Here is a 19084-nt window from a genome sequence, read left to right as displayed (position 1 = left end):
TGCTGTGGCTGTGATGTAGGCTGGCAGCTATAGCTCCGATTCGACCACTAGCCTGGGAACCTTCGTATGCTGTGGGTGCAGCCCTCAGAAGCAAAAAACAAAAAATAGTTAGACAAAACTCTTGTGTGAAAATAAAATTGCAATATTACAATAAAGAGCAATTTCTTTTTTTTAATATAATGATTTTTATTTTTTTACATTTTAGCTGGTTTGCAGTGTTCCGTCAATTTTCTACTGTACAGCAAGGCGACCCTGTTACACATACATGTATACATTCTTTTTTCTCACATTATCAGGCTCCATCATAAGTGACTTGACATTTTGTGTGTTTGTGTCTTTTTTTAGTGCTGCACCTGTGGCGTATGCTATTGAGTTGATTTTGTCTTCCTTAACTGAATACTTTAAAGTTATGACTTTACTGACTTCCTAATAGTACAGATACAGAAATTAAATAGTAACTAGGCTAAGAAAGTCTGGCAAGTCTTTTTTTTTTTTTTTTTTTTTTTTGTCTTTTTGCTATTTCTTGGGCCGCTCCCGCAGCATATGGAGGTGCCCAGGCTAGGAGTCGAATCAGAGCTGTAGCCACTGGCCTCTGCCAGAGCCAGAGCAACGCGGGATCCGAGCCGCGTCTGCAGCCTACACCGCAGCTCACGGCAACGCCGGATCCTTAACCCACTGAGTGGTGCCAGGGATCGAACCTGCAATCTCATGGTTCCTAGTCGGATTTGTTAACCACTGTGCCACCACGGGAACTCCTGAAGTGTTTTTAATTATTCAGTAGAATCTCTGTGTAGCTCTCCTTTGATTGTCATTTTCATTCTTTGCTATCAACCTTGAGACTTACTACTTGTAACAAGCAGGAACCAACTTGTCAGAAAATGACACATGTATTAACTTGTCTTCATTATCGCATTTTATAGACAATATAATGTTAGATTTGGACAACATGTTAAAGATCACCCAAGGCCATCCTGTGCACCTGACACTGGAAAATCCGACACACCTGCATATAGTTATTTCCTTCTGCTTGACCACCTTAGGACATTACCTCAAGAGTTTTTCTATATTGTTAGAAAGTCTGGATTCTGAGCTGAAGACTACCTGATTTTAACCCATTGGTCTCAATTCTGCATTCTGGTAGGTATGCTATAAAAAGATTGCTCCTTCCAGATGGCAGATGTCCTTACATCAGAAGACAGGCATGCTCTATACTCCTACTCAGATCTCTAAGAGAAGTATTCCTGGCTATTTCAGTTAAAGGCATAGACTCAAAATTTTAAGATTTAAGGAACTCTAAGGATTATTCTTGTGCTGATCTGATTTATAAGGTCTAGGCTGCTGTCTGTTTGAATTCTCCAGGTTGTCTCATAGTGCCTTTGAAATAATGAGCACTAAATATTATATAAATATGAGATGGTAAATAGAATGTGTTTATTCAGTTATTTAATAAATATTAATAAGGCCCTACTTTGAGGAGTTCCTGCTGTGGCGCAGTGTGTTAAGAATCAGACTGTAGTGGCTTTGGTCACTGCAGAGGTGTGGGTTCGAATGCCAGCCCTGCACAGTGGGTTAAAGGATCTGGCATTGTCACAGCTGCAGCTTGGATTCAGTCCCTGGCCTCAGAACTTCCATATCTCCCGAGTGCGGCCATAAAAATCTGCTTCAAGCCAGGCACCATTCTAGACATTTGGGAATACACCAGTTAACAAAAGAGACCAGAATTTCTGTCCTCATGAAAGAGGCTGTGAGAGACGTTCAATAAAAATTAAGTGTATAATATATTTTCAATTACTGTAAATGCTGTGAAGTCTTATAAAACTGGGTAAGGATGTGAGAGAAAGGGACTGGGTGGTCAAGAGAGCCTTTCTGTGAGGTAAAAAAATTGGCCAAGAGCTGAATAAAGAGAGGAGGCTTAGCCGTGTGGATATTTGAGGCAGGAATGGTGTAGACGTATATGCGAGGGCTTGAGTTGCTGTGGCTGGAGTTGAGCGGGTCGGGGCTGAAAGGAAGCGTGCACAGTTGAGGTGTCCAGGTAGCCTGGGGAAAACTGTAGGGACCTGTCAGCCTGAGTAGGGGTCTGAGATTTCATTGCAGGTGATGATGCAAAACCGTGCATTAGAGGAGTGGCAAGATGAGATCTGCATTTTAGAAGGATTGCGATAGCGACTGTATTGGGAATAGACTACAAAGGGGGCAAGACAGGAAGCCAAAGACCCGTTACAAACCTAGCCTGGATTTCCAGACTTCCACTGTCCACCGTTACATGTGACCATTTAAATTAATTAAAATAAAATTTTAAAATTCTGGTTCCTCTCTTGCACTAGCCACATTTCAAGGACCCAGTGGCTATTGACTTTCCTGTACTGGACGCACACATGTAAGATCCATCCATCACGACAGAAAGTTCTGTTGGAGAGCGCTGTTCTAGACAATATAGAGTGGCCAGGAGAGGTCTCAAAACGTAAAAGTCAGGTGTATTGAAAAAGACTTTAAAACAGATTAACTTGTTTATTATGAAATTCAACTTTAGCTGCAGAAATGAACTCTCACCACCAGCATTCCTCTTTGAAAAGCTCCACCTTAAGCTGAATGTAATAATCAGAGATGTTAGAAGAGGCATTTAGAAATGCGGAAACGTGATACAGTGATAAGATTTGAATTTTGGGTCTCTTCCCGCTGCTCCTTTTCCACTCCTAAGAAATGAAAGGGCCTCAGGATATGGATGGCTTCCAGAATTGTCTCTCTTCCCTGTTTCGATTTTAATGCAGTTTCAGCATGTTTGCTTTTAAAAACAGCATGTGGTGCCTTTTCCTCTTTTAAGTTAAAATTTTCCTTTGTGGGAGTTCCCGTCGTGGCGCAGTGGTTAACGAATCCGACTAGGAACCATGAGGTTGCGGGTTCGGTCCCTGCCCTTGCTCAGTGGGTTAAGGATCCGGCGTTGCCGTGAGCCGTGGTGTAGGTTGCAGAGGCGGCTCGAATCCTGCGTTGCTGTGGCTCTGGTGTAGGCCAGAGGCTGCAGCTCCGATTCGACCCCTAGCCTGGGAACCTCCATATGCCGTGGGAGCGGCCCAAGAAATAGCAAAAAAAAAAAGACAAAAAAAAATTTTTTTTTTCCTTTGTATTAGGTATTTAAAAGGTCAAAGAGCTTGAATTTTCTTTCCTCCTCTCTGGAGAAATGCAGCCTATATTCTCCTTTTTTCTTTATTGAATTTCCATCTCTAAGCTGCCAGAAAGACTGAAAAATACAGTTCGTTTTTGTATTTCTTCTTTGAAATCTCTCACTGATCTAATTTTAAATAGTTTTCATTTATTAAGCAGTTATTATGTACCAGGCACACATTCAAAGCCTATTGCATGTATTAACTCTGCAGTCCTCACTGTTCAGATGAATAAATTCATAGTTCTTGGGTTCACATCCCAACTCCACAATTTACTTGCTGTATTATCTCAGGCAGTCTATCTAATCTGTGTGCCTCAGCTCCTCATTTGTAACATGGAATAATCATGAATTGGGGAGCTAATATAGTATTTCTTAGGCTACTCAATAGAATTCTTCAAGAGCTAAGTGACTCAGTATATCACAGTCTGTAAAGTCCTCACAACAAGTCTGAAAGCAAGAGATCGTTCTATCCTGTTTTTGAAGATACTGAAAAAGTTTCTTTACTGGTCATTTTGACAAGTTCCTTATTTTGTAAAGCAATGACTAGAAAGAACCAAAATCTAGTGATGGTTTTCTTATGAGTTTGTAATATTTGAGATTTGAGTTGATGTCAATAATTTAGTGTGTATTCTTAGAGAAACCGTTACACAAAATTCTATTTATCCAAAGCCCAGTTTCAAATGAAGTGTTCAGAAATTAAGAACTTTAAGAAGAAGAGAACAGTACCTCTTGAGCCCTATAGTGGAACGATCTCCTGTGGTATTTATGTGGTACCCCTAATTTAAAAGTTAACTTTTTTTTCCTCTCTTTTTGTCTTTTCTAAGGCTGCACCCGTGCCACATGGAGGTTCCCAGGCTAGGGGTCTAATCGGAGCCACAGCTGCCAGCCTACACCAGAGCCACAGCAAGGCTGCATCCTTAATCCACTGAGCAAGGCCAGGGATCAAACCCGCAACCTCATGGTTCCTAGTTGGATTCGTTAACCACTGAGCCACAACAGGAACTGCAAAGGTTAACTTTTTAAAAAATGAAAATGGAGCTGTTCCAGGAGGGTACTGAAAGCTGAGGACATAACCAGACATTTCATCCATTTAGATATGCGAAATCTTTTTTTTTCTCCTTATTTTTAGGGCCGCACCCACGGCATATGGAGGTTCCTAGGCTAGGGGTCAAATCGGAGCTACAGCTGCTGGCCTACACCACAGCCACAGCAACACGGGATCTGAGCCACGTCTGTGACCTACACCACAGCTCACAGTAGCACTGGATCCTTAACCTACTGAGCAAGGCCAGAGATTGACCGCTTCCTCATGGATCCTCGTCGGGTTCACTACCGCAGAGCCACAGCAGGAGCTCTTTCATTTACACAATGACTGCATGGTGTTTCTGAGGATGTTCCATCCATATAGGCTGTAATGTCACAAACATTACATATGATGCAATATAATGTCAAATAACAGAAAACAGAAGATGCTATGCATGATATTCTGTTTCATAGCGTTCATATCTACTGGGTCCCATTCTTAAATAGTGAGCACCTAACATAATTAACTCACCGGCGTGCGCATCCGTCAGATGCCAGGGCTGGAGTCTTGTTAGTGCAAAACCCAGATCACTGGAGCGCTAGGCATCTGCACTTACTCGTGGATGTTTCTCAAATAGATAACCTCTGCTCTGGAGGTCATTGTAGAAATCAATGTCGAAAAGAAAGAAAAGAAAAAAAAAAAGAGGGAAGGAAATGCCACATAACTATTACCTACCTTGCAGTTCCAGCTCTGTTTTCTCTCCCGCTACCTGAGTGTTACGGCGAATTGCTTACTGCAGAAGATGACCCGCTTTGTGTTTAGGTGTCAGTTGTCGCTGCCTCTCCTGTATTTCTCTGGAATCCTTTCCTGTTTCCCCCTACAACACAGATTTACAGTGTAACCCTGTCACAGAGGCTGCGCTCTCTCTGCCTGGATCTTGTGTTTCCAGTTTCTCGCTGGCTGATTGAATTCCTCACACAAGGTGTGGGCTGGAGAACACATGTGAGGTTCACGTTACAAGCCATGAACATATTCAAAAAGTGCTTTCGGGTGTGGCTACTTTAATAATTCATGGGTCGAAACCTTTTATGTTCACAGTAGAATATAATATTCGTGACTATAAGAAGGGAATATTTTAAATAATTTTATTTATTTATTTATTTATTTTTGTCCTTTTTCAGGGCTGCTCCCACAGCATATGGGTTCCCAGGGGTCTAATCGGCACTGTAGCCACCGGCCTACACCACAGCCACAGCAACACGGGATCTGAGCCGCGTCTGTGATCTACACTACAGCTCACGGCACCACCGGATCCTTAACCCACTGAGCAAGGGCAGGGACCGAACCCGCAAGGTCATGGTTGCTAGTCGGGTTCGTTAACCACTGCGCTACGACGGGAACTCCTACTTAAAAAAATTTTAATCTCTGTTTTCATAAAGTAGCCCTTAAAGATAATCTTGACTTTATCATATAAATTTTAATTGGTGACATCTGTGGTCAATTAATCTTTGACAAGGGAGGCAAGAACATAAAATGGGAAAAAGAAAGTCTATTCAGCAAGCATTGCTGGGAAACCTGGACAGCTGCATGCAAAGCAATGAAACTAGAACACACCCTCACACCATGCACAAAAATAAACTCCAAATGGCTGAAAGACTTAAATATACAACAGGACACCATCAAACTCCTAGAAGAAAACATAGGCAAAACACTCTCTGACATCAACATCATGAATATTTTCTCAGGTCAGTCTCCCAAAGCAATAGAAATTAGAGCAAAAATAAACCCATGGGACCTCATCAAACTGAAAAGCTTTTGCACAGCAAAGGAAACCCAAAAGAAAACAAAAAGACAACTTACAGAATGGGAGAAAATAGTTTCAAATGATGCAACGGACAAGGGCTTAATCTCTAGAATATATAAACAACGTATACAACCCAACAGCAAAAAAGCCAATCAATCAATGGAAAAATGGGCAAAAGACCTGAAGAGACATTTCTCCAAGGAAGATATACAGATGGCCAGCAAACACATGAAAAAATGTTCAACATCGCTGATTATAAGAGAAATGCAAATCAAAACTACCATGAGATACCACCTCACACCAGTCAGAATGGCCATCATTAATAAGTCCACAAATACCAAGTGCTGGAGGGGCTGTGGAGAAAAGGGAACCCTCCTGCACTGTTGGTGGGAATGTCAACTGGTACAGCCACTATGGAGAACAGTTTGGAGATTCCTTAGAAATCTATACATAGAACTTCCATATGACCCTGCAGTCCCACTCTTGGGCATCTATCCGGACAAAACTCTACTTAAAAGAGACACGTGCACCCACATGTTCATGGCAGCACTATTCACAATAGCCAGGACATGGAAACAACCCAAATGTCCATCGACAGATGATTGGATTTGGAAGAGGTGGTATATATACACAATGGAATACTATTCAGCCATAAAAAAGAATGACATAATGCCATTTGCAGCAACGTGGATGGAGCTAGAGACTCTCATACTGAGTGAAATGAGCCAGAAAGACAAAGACAAATACCATATGATATCACTTACAACTGGAATCTAATATCCAGCACAAATGAACATCTCCTCAGAAAAGAAAATCATGGACTTGGAGAAAAGACTTGTGGCTGCCTGATGGTAGGGGGAGGGAGTGGGAGGGATCGGGAGCTTGGGCTTATCAGACACAACTTAGATTTACAAGGAGATCCTGCTGAGTAGCATTGAGAACTTTGTCTAGATACTCATGTTGCAACAGAACAAAGGGTGGGGGGAAAAATGTAATGTATACATGTAAGGGTAACTTGATCCCCTTGCTGTACAGTGGGAAAATAAATAAATAAATAAATAAATAAATAAATAAAATTTAATTGGGTTCAGTGCCACCCTCATGTCCCTCGATTATGCCAAAGTGCTCCCAAAGATGATAGAATTTCTTATAAAGCTAGTGGGCCCCTTTAATGGAACATATGTTCACAGTGCCTTAACTGCAATTCTGGAATCCAGAAGATCTGAAAAAGAAAAAGGTGTTCTGTAACTCATTTGAGGGCACACCTTACCTGAGCTTTTTTGGTGAAAAAACCTGACCTGAAGTGACCTGAGATTAAAGTTTTTGCTTATCCCACTGAGTGTGAATGTTAGTAAGTTTGTTGCAGAAATGTTATTGTGTTGGCTTACTGGATGCTCATCCAGACCTTTACTGCAAGTGTTTTATAATATACAGTATAAGTGCTGCCTTGCTTTTCCAAAATCTGAGAAACTCCCTGTTGAAACACAGCTGGTCCAGAGTTTCTTACGATTGCTTGGGAACCTACATATAAATAGAAGTATGCATAAGAGATAAAGTGAAGCTAGATTTTTTTTTCTTTTCCTCATTCTCTTGCTGCTGCTCCTTTTAGTTCATCTCTCCCCTGCACTTCTCCGTCCCCTCTTCCTCCTCCTCTCTAACTATCAGTAGCTATAACCCAACTAGCAGTATCAGATGGGCTAGGAGCTTTGTCCTTCAAACATTGTAATTGACCCAAATAGGTTCTGTAGTTCATTACTTAGAATAGAATCCATAACAGACAGAACCTTAAATAAACCCTGTTCTTTCTTAAAATCCTTTCTGCTTTGTGTCTCCAAAAGGTCATTTGTGTTAATATTGCAACCTTGTCGTTTGCTCATTTTATTTTCTCTCTTCACATCGCACAGTGGGTAGTTGCCACGCAGCTCAGTAAAATTCAACTGAATTTATCTTCCTACTGGTACAGTATGGAAAATAGGGCTATTATCTTATTCCATGCCCTATGGACCAGTCTGAACATAAATGCTGAGTTTTACTTTTTATCATTATTTCAGCTTTCATTTGTCTCCTGGTGCTAATAAAGGCTAATTCTTCAAAAATATATTGTAGTTTCGAAAGTGATAATTATAGAATGCAAGAGGTACACTTATAGAGTTTGTTAGTAACTAAATACCTAAAATCTTTTTGAAAGCAAATGAAGGCTAGGAAAACCTTACCTATTTGCTGTGCATTTAACTCACCTGTTTCTAATGATGGGCATCTAAGGTTTAAATGAGAGAACGCAGTGGACTCCTCCATCCAGCTGTCTCCCTGACGTCTTCACCGCTTTGTCTCAGCAGCACTGTAAACTTAACGTGTACCAGTGACCTCTGAAACTTCCTCCAAGCCGACTCCTCGCACAGTCCTCTCCATCTTAGTTATAACCACTCCATCCTGCCTCTTCTTTGTTTTGTTTTGTCTTTTGTCTTTTTTAGGGCTGCACCCAGGGCATATGGAGGTTCCCAGGCTAGGGGTCTAATTGGAGCTACAGCTGCTGGCCCCAGCAAAACAGGATCTGAGCTGTGTCTGTGACCTACACAACAGCTCACAGCAACACTGGATCCTTAACCCACTGAGCGAGGCCAGGGATCGAACCCGCAACTTCATGGTTCCTAGTCGGATTCAGTTCCGCTGCACCAGGACTGGAACTCCTACCTGCTCTGAATTTTAAATGGAGGTGCCTTCTAGGACTCTGTACTTGACTCTTTTTCTTCATGTGCTCTTCCTGAGTGACTTTATCCAAACCCATGACTTTGTCCATCCTTTATATACAAATCATTTCCACGTCTGTAGTTCAAGGCCTCTGTTGGATCTACTCTGTAATCGAAGTGATCCTTTCATAATTCAAATTTGATCTTTTTACACCTTGCCCTGAAATGTGTCAATGCCTTGTCCTAGGTTTCAGGATAAAAATCAAACCGCTTAACAAATCCCACAAAAACACCGCACAGGATCTGGCTCCTCTTACTTTCTGCTCTAGCCTCATCTCTTGTCTCCCCTCCTCCTCTAGATAATCTGCACAATTTGAACACCTTCCGCGGTTTTATATCTCTGTCATCAGGTTTATGGGATACTTCCTTTGCCTGGAAGACCTTAACTCTAACTCTTTTGTATTCTCTTCATCTGCCTTCCTCTCATTTATTCCTCCACCTTGACCCAGAAGTCACCCTCCCCATCCCAACACCGGAATTGTTTCTAGTATGTGTCACAATCATTGGTTTGTTCTCTTACCTACAGTTGTTGAGGGGTTTTTTTGGTTTTGGGTTTTTGGTTTTTTGTTTGTGTTTTTTTAATGCCAGACACCATGCTTTACTCAATTTTTTTATTCCAAAAAAAAAATTACTCAATTTTTATTTTTTATTTAATTATGCCACATGTTGGCGTATAATCACTTTGTCTGTGTTGGTATAATCGCTTTGAAAGGCTACTTGGCTTTATACAAATGAAAAAGGTGTGCATAATATATGGCCCAGAATTTCTGCACAACTGTCATATATACAGGTACACAAATTTGCAGCATTATTAGCAAAAAACTATAAACACTCCAAATTACAACAATAGAATCTTAAGCAGTAGTGAAAGTAAATAGGCAACACAGATGATGAGCATGGATGAATTTAATGAAATAATTTGGGGTGAAAAAAGTCAGCCACAGATTAGTATTTCAGAATAATTACTTTTTTAAAAAGCCTCAAAAATATGTATATATACAAAACGAGGGGAAAGACTAGATGGTAGAGAAAATGAGACTCGAAAGATTAATTTGAGAGAGATTAAGAACAAATAAGCAACGGTTCTCAGTGATAAGACTAGGCTGAAAGGGAGGGAAAAAGAAGACGAAGAGGACTTTGAGCTGGTAGCTTGAGGAAGAGTGGTTCCATTGATCTTTTTGGAGTAGTGAGAGTGGCTGATTTGGAGGAAAAGATTGTTTTGGGTTTAAGATGGGTTGAATTTGATACACAGGGACAGTATCTATCCAGGTGACAATGTACAATACTTAGTTAAATCTAAACACCTAGAATTTGGGAGTTAGTGGTTAGTGGTTAACGAACCCCACTAGCATCCACGAGGACACTGGTTTGATCCCTGGCCTCGCTCAGTGGAGTAAGGACCCGATGTCACCATGAGGTGTGGTGTAGGTCACAGATGTGGCTTGGATTCTGCATTGCTGTGGATGTAGCCCAGACCAGCTGCTGCAGCTCTGATTGGACCCCTAGCCTGGGAATCTCCATATGCCATGGGTGCAGCCCTACAAAGACAAACAAAATAAAAAATAAAAAGACAAGAATAAGCTGCAGTTTGGAACAAGGCTGTCTGTAGGCTGGAGATAGATTTAGAAGGAATCTGGCCTAAGGTGATTAGGTGAAGTCTTGGCAGCAGATATATTCTCCTGTAAGACTAGATATAGAGAACACTACTAGCTTTATGAGACTAGGTAGAGATTACAGGAGTAAAAATTAATTTTAATACTGAGTGGCTTTGATTAGAGTTAAAAGACAGATGATAATGATGTAATCAGAAATTAAAGTGAGAATTTTAACAGGTGATTTGTAGAGAGGAGTACATTACGCCAGTTGTTCTAATCTGTAATACGCTAATACTCAATTTGAATTATTTATCCAAAGTGATTACCATTATTTGTCTATAAGCCATAACTCCTTTATCTTCTCATGTGAAAAGGGCTTCTTCGCTTTTGCATATTAGTCATTCTTACTTAGGACAGTTTCACAAGAGTACTGTGTAGTTACCCAAAGTAAAAATTAGATATGAAAAATAGGTCCTGAGAAACACATCTGTAAAGAGTTAGGTGGATTGCTGCAGAAAAAGGGAGTAGCCCAAACCACATGTTTACGATTGGGTTCATGAGTTACTGCAAATCATGTCAGAATTTATATTACAAGCAATAATCTGATTTAGTTGTCACAATCAGATAAAATAAAAATGTTTTATACAACATTTCAATTTTTAAAATATTTCACCAAGGAAATTAGTAATGTCAAAACCATGTTTAGAATGGAGCAGTTTGAGTAGACGTTTGACTATCTCCAGATATCGGGTTGAAATGACTGGAGTATGCTTAGGTTTATTATGTGTCATCTGTGACTCATGAAGTTATTCGGGTTAGACTCTTTACATCGAGTTTATCTTGAATCAGAGTTAACTGATCCACGTTAATACAAAATGACACCTACTACCTTATTTTACTACAGTATAAATTTACTCCAACCTTTTTTAACTTAGTAGCTTTGTCAGAAAGGAGGAGAAGAGAAGGCATTTTCACCTTCAGTATTTGCCAAGTAGGTGGTGTGTCTTGCCGTCCGCCTTCGAACGCCTCTCATGGCTGGCTTCTGGCTTCTCGGGGAGATTGGGGCTGTGGAACTATCGCCTGATCTTGAGAAAATGCTAAATGGTGGAAAATCAGGAAAGCAGCAGGAGCCGCCTTAATAGACCGTCACTGTTTGTCTTGCTTATGTTGGTTACTTCACGTTTCAGGCGAGGGAGCTTCGGTCAACCTTTCTGGACCATCTGACGTTACGTCTCAAACAGTGTATGTTAAAGACACCTCAGTGCAAACTGCTTTGTCAGTTGAAACATGAAGTAATAGATGTGTAAAAAAAAAAAAAAAAAAAAAAAACAAAACTCTAGAAAGACAAGATTAATTTACTTAATAGCAGGTTCCCTGTCTGGTGAGAGCAGTTTTAATGGTCTGAAAACATTATCCAAAAAGCCTCGGAAGTAGAAGACGACGACTGACTTTGTTATGTTTTCTTCAACATCTGCGGACCTGGTTGCATTGGTTTTCTATTGTACAACAGATTCCCGCAGGGTCAGTCACTCCAGACAACACATTTATGATCTGACAGTTCCCGTGGTTCGGAGGTCCAGGTGGAGGTTAACTGTGTCCTCTGCTCATGGCCACATGGGCTGAAATCTCATCTGAGGCTGGGGGTCGTCTTCTAAGCTCACTAGATGTTAGGATGCAATTCCTTGCGCTAAAGGTCTCAATCCATCCTTTTCTTGCTGGCTGCCCGCTGGGACCTGCTCTCACCTCAGCAGCGTTACCATCAGGTCCTTGCCATGTGACTCCCTCCATAGGCAGGTCACAGCCTTGCTGCTGGCTCCGTTAAGGCCAGCAAGGGCAATCTCCCTGTTTTTCAGTCTCTTTCTAGTCTGTTCCAAAAGTCTTCTACAACATAACCGAATCGACTGAGCTGCTATCCCTTGACATGCTAGGGAAGACAATTGTACACATCCGCTATGCGGGGGTGAGGGGAGGGCAGGAATCTGGGGAGTCATCTCAGAATTCTACCTACCATAGTCTTTTCTCTGGCTCTGTTATTTATGCCCTCTGGCCCCATCCATACACACACACATAAGCGAAATATATCCCCTCCCATGACTCCCATCCTATTAAAGCATCAGCTCAGAGTCCAAAAGCACACCTTAAGTCACATAAGTTAGGTATAGATGAGGCTCCTATGTGTCATGTATCTGTGAACCTGTAAATTAAAGAGACTGTCCCAGCATTCCCAACATGCAGTAGTGGGACAAGCGTGGGATGACTGCTAGGGCCATGCTGGTTCAGAGGGGAGGGGCAGGATGGAAAAGCCCAAGAGGAGTCACGAGGTCCGCCACAGTCCCGAGATTCAGGTTCGCAGACTCTCACTGGAGGTTTTTGGTTAGGATTCAAAGTCTGGGAATAATCCTTCACGGCTCTCAACTCTGCCCTCTGAGTCCTGGTTCTGCCTTCTGAATCATTCCTCCTTTTTCTAGGATGGCAGCATGCATTTGCAGCTGGGTCGTGCTACCAGCCTTATTGAGGATGGGTCCCACAGCCTTTTTCCGTTTTAGATTCTTTCTCTTTTAGTCCAGCCTGGCAGTGTTTAGGCTGAAGCAGTTTTCTCAGAAACTCTGGTTTTCGTGTGGATTTCGCAGGGATTCGCCACCCGAGACAAAACTACACCTGCAAATTTTTTTTTCAAAATAATCCTTTTCCTGTCTTTGCCTCCTGCCAAAAAGGCTAAGGGACAACTTTCAAGCTTACCAGGGGCCCTTAAAATCTTGAAAAGGCCCTTCATGTGACCAAATCCTCTCATCTTTTGATCTTTCTGAAATTTTAGCAGAAGGTCATTGTTTTGTCTATTTTTGGCAACCATTTCTGATTTTTAGCATCTTTTACTCTCTGGAGAGGCTAGGAATTTTCAGGCATCTACTCCCATGTCCTTTCTCTTTTAGAGCACCTTCCTCAGCTTACCTCTTTTGCATTTTACTGTAAGGAGCAAGAGGAAACGAGAGCCAGCACCTTGAGCACTTCACTTGGAAATCTCCTTAGTTTTACCACTTGTAAGCTCTGCTTTCCGTGTCACTGCAGGACACCATGTGACCAAGCCTTCTGCCACTGCATAGTAAGCATCTTCCTCCTCCAGCCTTGAGTCACACGTTGCTTGTTTCCTCCTGAGCCCTCACCAACACTATTTAGATTCAAGTCCAGATATGTAGTAAATTTGTTCAAAGCAAGTTAGGCTTTCTCAAAATTCTTCCCGTTTCTGCTCACTACCCAACTTCAAAGCTGCGCCCACATTTTTAATTACTGTTATGGCAGAATCCCACTTTCAGTTACCACAAATTTAGTGCCTTAAAGCAAAACACATTTATTCTCTTGCCTTTCTTGTTTGTCAGGATTCTGGGCACCGATGATCTGGTTCCCCTTGTCGGGATTTCACCAGACTGAAATCTAGGTGTCAGTTGGGAACATGATATCATCTTAGGCTCAGAGTCCCGTGCCAAGTTCCCAAGATCACCGGCTGTTGGTGGCATTCAGTGCCGCGTTGTTGTAGGACCACTTTCTTGTTTGATTGTTGGCTGGGATGCACCCTCAGCTTCTAGAGGCCACCCTCCACAGGCCGCTCACCACGTGAAGGGAACGGTAAGGGCAAGCGCAGATTTCTGCCTGCCACATTCATGTGGTTATTACAATAGAAAGGACAAGTAGGATTTTTTTTTTCTTGGACTTTGTTGTTTCACACATATTTGTTTCCTTTGGTGCCTGCTTACTGTGAGGCATTTTAAGGCTGCATTTCTTGGAGAAAACCTACCAGCAGGTATTCTAAAACGATGACCTTAAAAGTCAGTGGATGGGGAAGAGGGCGATGTAGAAAGGCGATACTTGAGACCAGGGTTCTGCCATGGCATTGCTCTCTGTTTGTTCCTCCCTGTTGGTGAGGAAAGTATAACGCATGTGAAAGTAAGGATTTTCCCGCTTCATTTTACTTTTCTCCATAGTTTAAATGATACAGAAAGATTAACGATGTCCAGATTTTTTCTCCTGGTTTTTTGAAGCAGTCCTTTGAAAAGCAGGGAGGCATATCTGATTTCTTTTTAGATAAGTAGTTGACAGGAGCCAGAGACCCAGAAAGGCAATTGCGACTTGTGTTTGTTTTAAGTTTCTTTTCTCACTGGGATAGTATAATGGAAAAGTTGACAAATACTAAGCATCGCTCCAACTTCAATAAAAAATATTTGGACACATACTGTTTTCTACCTTGGGGCAACGTCCAATTAAAACTTCACTGACTTATCTCCTTTTCTTCTTAAAACTCCCATTTGGTTCTTAGGCTTTTCTAACTTCATTAGGCAATAATATTTTTTCTCTACTACATGATCTATACCTACCCCTGAATGGAAAGAAATATTAATTTTTTTTGGGGGGGAGATTAGCTTTTAGTTTGAAGAGTTCTAACAGTGCTTCTCTTGTTTCCACCTTATATACATCTATCTTAGTGTTGACCATGTTTGGATCAACAGGTAAAAGATAGAAATAATTTCATATTATTTAAAATGTCCTGTAATTATTATAATGATCTTTTCAGGTTTAAATGTTTTAGGAAGTTAGAAGTTGAGAGAAAAATGAGATTGTTATCTTGAATGATTTTTTTTACAAAAATGTATTATTACTTCACACGTTCTAACTTTATTTTTTACTTATTTTTTGCTTTTTAGGGCCTCACCCACGGCATATGGAGGGTTCCCAGGCTACAGGTCTAATCGGAGCTACACCTGCCAGCCTACACCACAGCTCACAGCAACGCCAGATCCTTAGCCCACCGAGTGAGGCCAGGGATCAAACCTGAACCCACAACCTCCTGGTTCCTAGTTGGATTCATTTCCACTGTACCATGACGGGAACTCCACATTCTAACTTTAAAGATATGTGGCCTCCTAGATATGCTTCGGCTGTTTAAAGAGGGAAGATATCAGATCTTAGCGATGGCGTTTGATTTCTTCAGTCTTAATAGATTTATTTTAATGGGAGAAAACTTTTAATTTTTTTGCTTTTTAGGGCCGCCCCCCGTGACACATGGAGGTTCCCAGGCTAGTAATTGAATCGGAGCTGTAGCTGCAGGCCTACACCACAACCACAGCAACTCGGAATCTGAGCCTCATCTGCAAACTACACCACAGCTCATGGCAACACCAGTTCCTTAACCCACTGAACGAGGCCAGGGATGGAACCTGCAAACCTCATGGTTCCTAGTTGGATTCATTTCCGCTGCACCACGATGGGAACTCCGACTTTTGACAATTCTTTATATATCCCAGATATAAATCCTTTGTCAGTTATGTGATCTATAAATATTTTCCTTCTATTTATGGCTTTTCTGATGAATGAAGACTTACAAGTATGCTAAGACTTAAGTTCTGTTATATGTTTGAGTGGAATTTTACACAAGCCTAAACTCAGTTTCTCAATTCATTATTTAAGTTGGAATCACAAGGCAAATCTGTTATTCTGGCATATTTCTCTTAGACATTATGGATAGCTAAAATACCAAATAGGTACAGAAATGCTAACATGTGGGCTTGCTTCTCAAACTTTTATAAATTTCATTATAACTCTTACTAGGTTTAAAGATGCTTGTAATTTTGAGGATTGCTTTCTCAACCCACTATGATTTCTTAATGACCAGAGAAATCCTTAAGGAATTCCCGTTGTGGCTCAACAGTAGCAAACCTGACTAGTATCCATGAGGATGCAGGTTCGATCCTTGGCCTTGCTCAGTGAGTTAAGGATCTGGTGTGGCCATGACCTGTGGTGTAGGTCACAGATGCTGCTCAGATCTGGCCGTTGCTGTGACTATGGAGTAGGTTGTCAGCTACAGCTCCAGTTTGACCCCTAGCCTAGGAACTTCCATATGCCAAGTTGTGGCCCTAAAGAGACAAGAAAGAAAGAGAGAGAGAAGAAACGAAAAGAAAAGAAAAGAAATCCTTAGGATAATGGATATGTCTTTGCCCCAAACTAGGGGCACACACAGAGCTCTCTCTACCTTATAGTTGCTTTATTCTTAAGATAGGGTATTCTTATCATCCTGTTTCTTTAGAATCTAAACACATTCCTAATTCATGAGTCTATTCCCAGGCAGGTTATCAAATCACTTGATTGGATTCAGTTAATCTGTTTACTGTATCATGCTTTTTGGAGTCTTTTTTATGTGCTTCCTCTTTGTGAGTGCCACAAATGCTTCAGGATTAGAATGACATCGGTTAGAATCCCTTTGGTGGCTTGATCTGACTCTGTGGGCACAGTGTTAAGGTCTTGATGATAATACCTACGTTAACCAAAAACATAGTGGTTCTGGTTATGCAATATAATTATTCTTATTTGAAAGTCTTTCCAAAAACACAGTTATCATGTAGCCGACTACTTTCAAGGAAATAAAAGTGAATAATATGGTTGTTTACTATAAAGCGGGATCTTTTTGATGGTAAAATAATACCAGTCATATATCCGCACTCCAGTGGCTAAAGGAAACAGTGGAAGTAATAAACTCTTAAGAATTTTCCCGGAGTTTCTTGGTGATTCAGTGGGTTAAGGACCTGGCATTGTCACTGCTGTGGCTCTGGCCGCTGCTGTGGCTCCAGTTCAGTCCCTGGCCTGGGAATCTCTGCCTGCTGCATGAGTAGCCCAAAAAAAAAAAAAAAAAAAAAAAAAAAGAATTTTTCTCTTTTTCTCATCTGTTCGTTGACTTCAGTTTACGTGTGTGTTCATTTTCTCTACTTTTGTTTCTTTTTGTTGCATCCCCTTCCACATCTGCCTTTCTTCCATTCTCTCTCTCAGGGCCACGGCTATGGAGAGCTATAGTAAAGGCGAATAAAGTATCACAGAGAGAGACCATGATAGGCAGCTGCCACACTTGTTGATGGCAGGCAGTTTATAAGCTCTCGGTATGTTTGATTTTTAGAAAGCTGCTTTAACGTCACGTTATCTTGAGACCTAGAGGGTTGAGGCAATTTTTAAAAATCTTAAACCTCTTTTCTAGCCAAGTTATACATTTAAAATATCTGATCTCTGTTAGCTTTAAAAAAACAAGGGTTCCTTCTGTGTTTTGGTGATCTAACAGATTCCAACCAGAGATTCATAAAGATCCTACACTAAATAGGCAAGAATTTTTAAAAGAAAAATTAAGAGTATCAGTAAAATATAATTCAGACCTGACCGAATTAAGCAATAGAGGTGTGATTAGTAATCTTTTGCAGACAGAAGATTCAAGTGCTGAGAAAATTCTGGTGTATCAAGAAGTTACTTTTTCACTTTATTAGTTATAGGAAAAATTGTTTTTAAAACCACTTTCTGTAAAAATAAGTAAAACCCGTTTGATGCTCTGTAAAACCGTGTGCGAATGTCCTTTGCTTCACAGTAGGTCATGTTTGCCCATCACTTTCTCCTTCTGCCCTCCTTTCTTCCTTTCTTCTCTTTTCCCTTCTTTCTCCTTCATGAGGGGAAGTTGTTTCTCAAGCCCATGATTCTCTTATCCTTTGACAATAATAACCAGCCACTTACATTGAAAATACAGTGTCAGTTCTGAAATTAAGTGCCTCTTTTCAGGCTTCATTCAAAGCCGAAACGATTCCATCCCCCAGCTAGGATTAGCTGTGAGGAGGCAGAGGGCTGGCTTCTCCTTTTTGTTGCTTATTTGCGCATCTGTTTGCACGTTGCAGTATCTGACCCTATCAGGATTTAAACTGGGGGCAGGTAGAAAGGTAGAGAGGCAAGCAATTTTTTACCTGACTCTTGTAAAATGGCTTCCCTCTCTTTGAACTTGTCAGGTGCTTGAGGCGGACCCTTTTCTGTGTGGGTTCTTCAGAGTCCCTCACTGGAACTGTGCTTCCTGTGACATACACAAAACTTTTCTTCCTACTGGCCAAAACCTACTTCTTCCTCCTCTTCCCTCTCTCTCCCCTCATACGTCCTCTTCCTCCCCCTCCCCCTCTCCTCACTTCATCCTTCTGGTTAAGAGTAACTCTGGCAACCTCAGGTGGTATTCTAGGCAGAAATATTTTAACAGCTCTATTGAGATACAATTGACCTACCACAAAATATGGTAGGACACCCTTTTAAAATATACCCCCAGTGGGTTTAATATAGGCACAGAGTTCTGCAACCATTACCACGGTCTAAACTTAGGGAACATTTTCATCACCTGGGTGGGACTTCGTTAGCTCCAGGCTGGGGGGCCCTGCTGTTTGCCTACCTTCCCCTCTACCCCTGCCCAGCAAAGGGGAGACTAGCTAGGTCCTGAGAGCAGGCTTCCTCACTCCAGCTCTCTGTGTGCCCTGCAGAGGGACTGCCAAAGCCTTTAGATTCCTAAAATATCAAGCCCCAGTCCGTGGCCTCCTCCCTAACTCCAGGGAACACATACCAAGCACGGCTAAGGGCACCCGCTCACACCCCTTCCACTTTAGAGGAGGCATGAAAACCAGAACAACTCTCTTCAAAGAAATTCTCCGTATTTAATTTTCTCTCTACTCTTTATACCATGTGTGTGTGTGTGTGTGTGTGTGTGTCTGTGTGTGTGTGTCTGTGTTGGGCTTTCGAGCCGTCTAACTAGTGCTCATTCATAGTCCTTTGGAAGTTTGCTACAGAGTAGTTCTCACAAATCACATTGGTATCTGGTTGCTAATAGTATCATCTGTTGAAATTTCCAATTTAATATAGTGTTTTACTTAGAAGATTACTCAGATATCTTTTACAAGGGACTGAAGCTTCTATTTTTTCCCTTTA

The 19084-nt window shown here is 41.4% G+C and overlaps 1 protein-coding gene across 35 annotated transcripts in view; it reads left to right on the top strand.

Annotated features, from left to right (window-relative positions):
• PTPN13 (protein tyrosine phosphatase non-receptor type 13) overlaps nucleotides 1-19084 on the top strand; it is a 216182-nt gene that overhangs the window by 28917 nt on the left and 168181 nt on the right. The window contains exon 1 of one of the 35 annotated variants that reach the window (XM_084973527.1): nucleotides 13825-13951. The exons of the other annotated variants lie outside the window; for them this stretch is intronic. The gene's annotated coding sequence lies outside the window, so the exon portion shown is untranslated. Of the gene's footprint in view, nucleotides 1-13824; nucleotides 13952-19084 lie in introns of those variants that run through there. 35 annotated transcript variants of the gene reach the window in all.

This window comes from Sus scrofa, chromosome 8, assembly GCF_054392235.1.
Source record: "Sus scrofa isolate SSC_HxYL_T2T_F1_AM1 chromosome 8, Sscrofa_HxYL_maternal_Yorkshire_Landrace_v2.0, whole genome shotgun sequence".
NCBI lineage: Eukaryota > Metazoa > Chordata > Mammalia > Artiodactyla > Suidae > Sus > Sus scrofa.
This window is presented reverse-complemented; position numbering and strand designations above follow the sequence as displayed.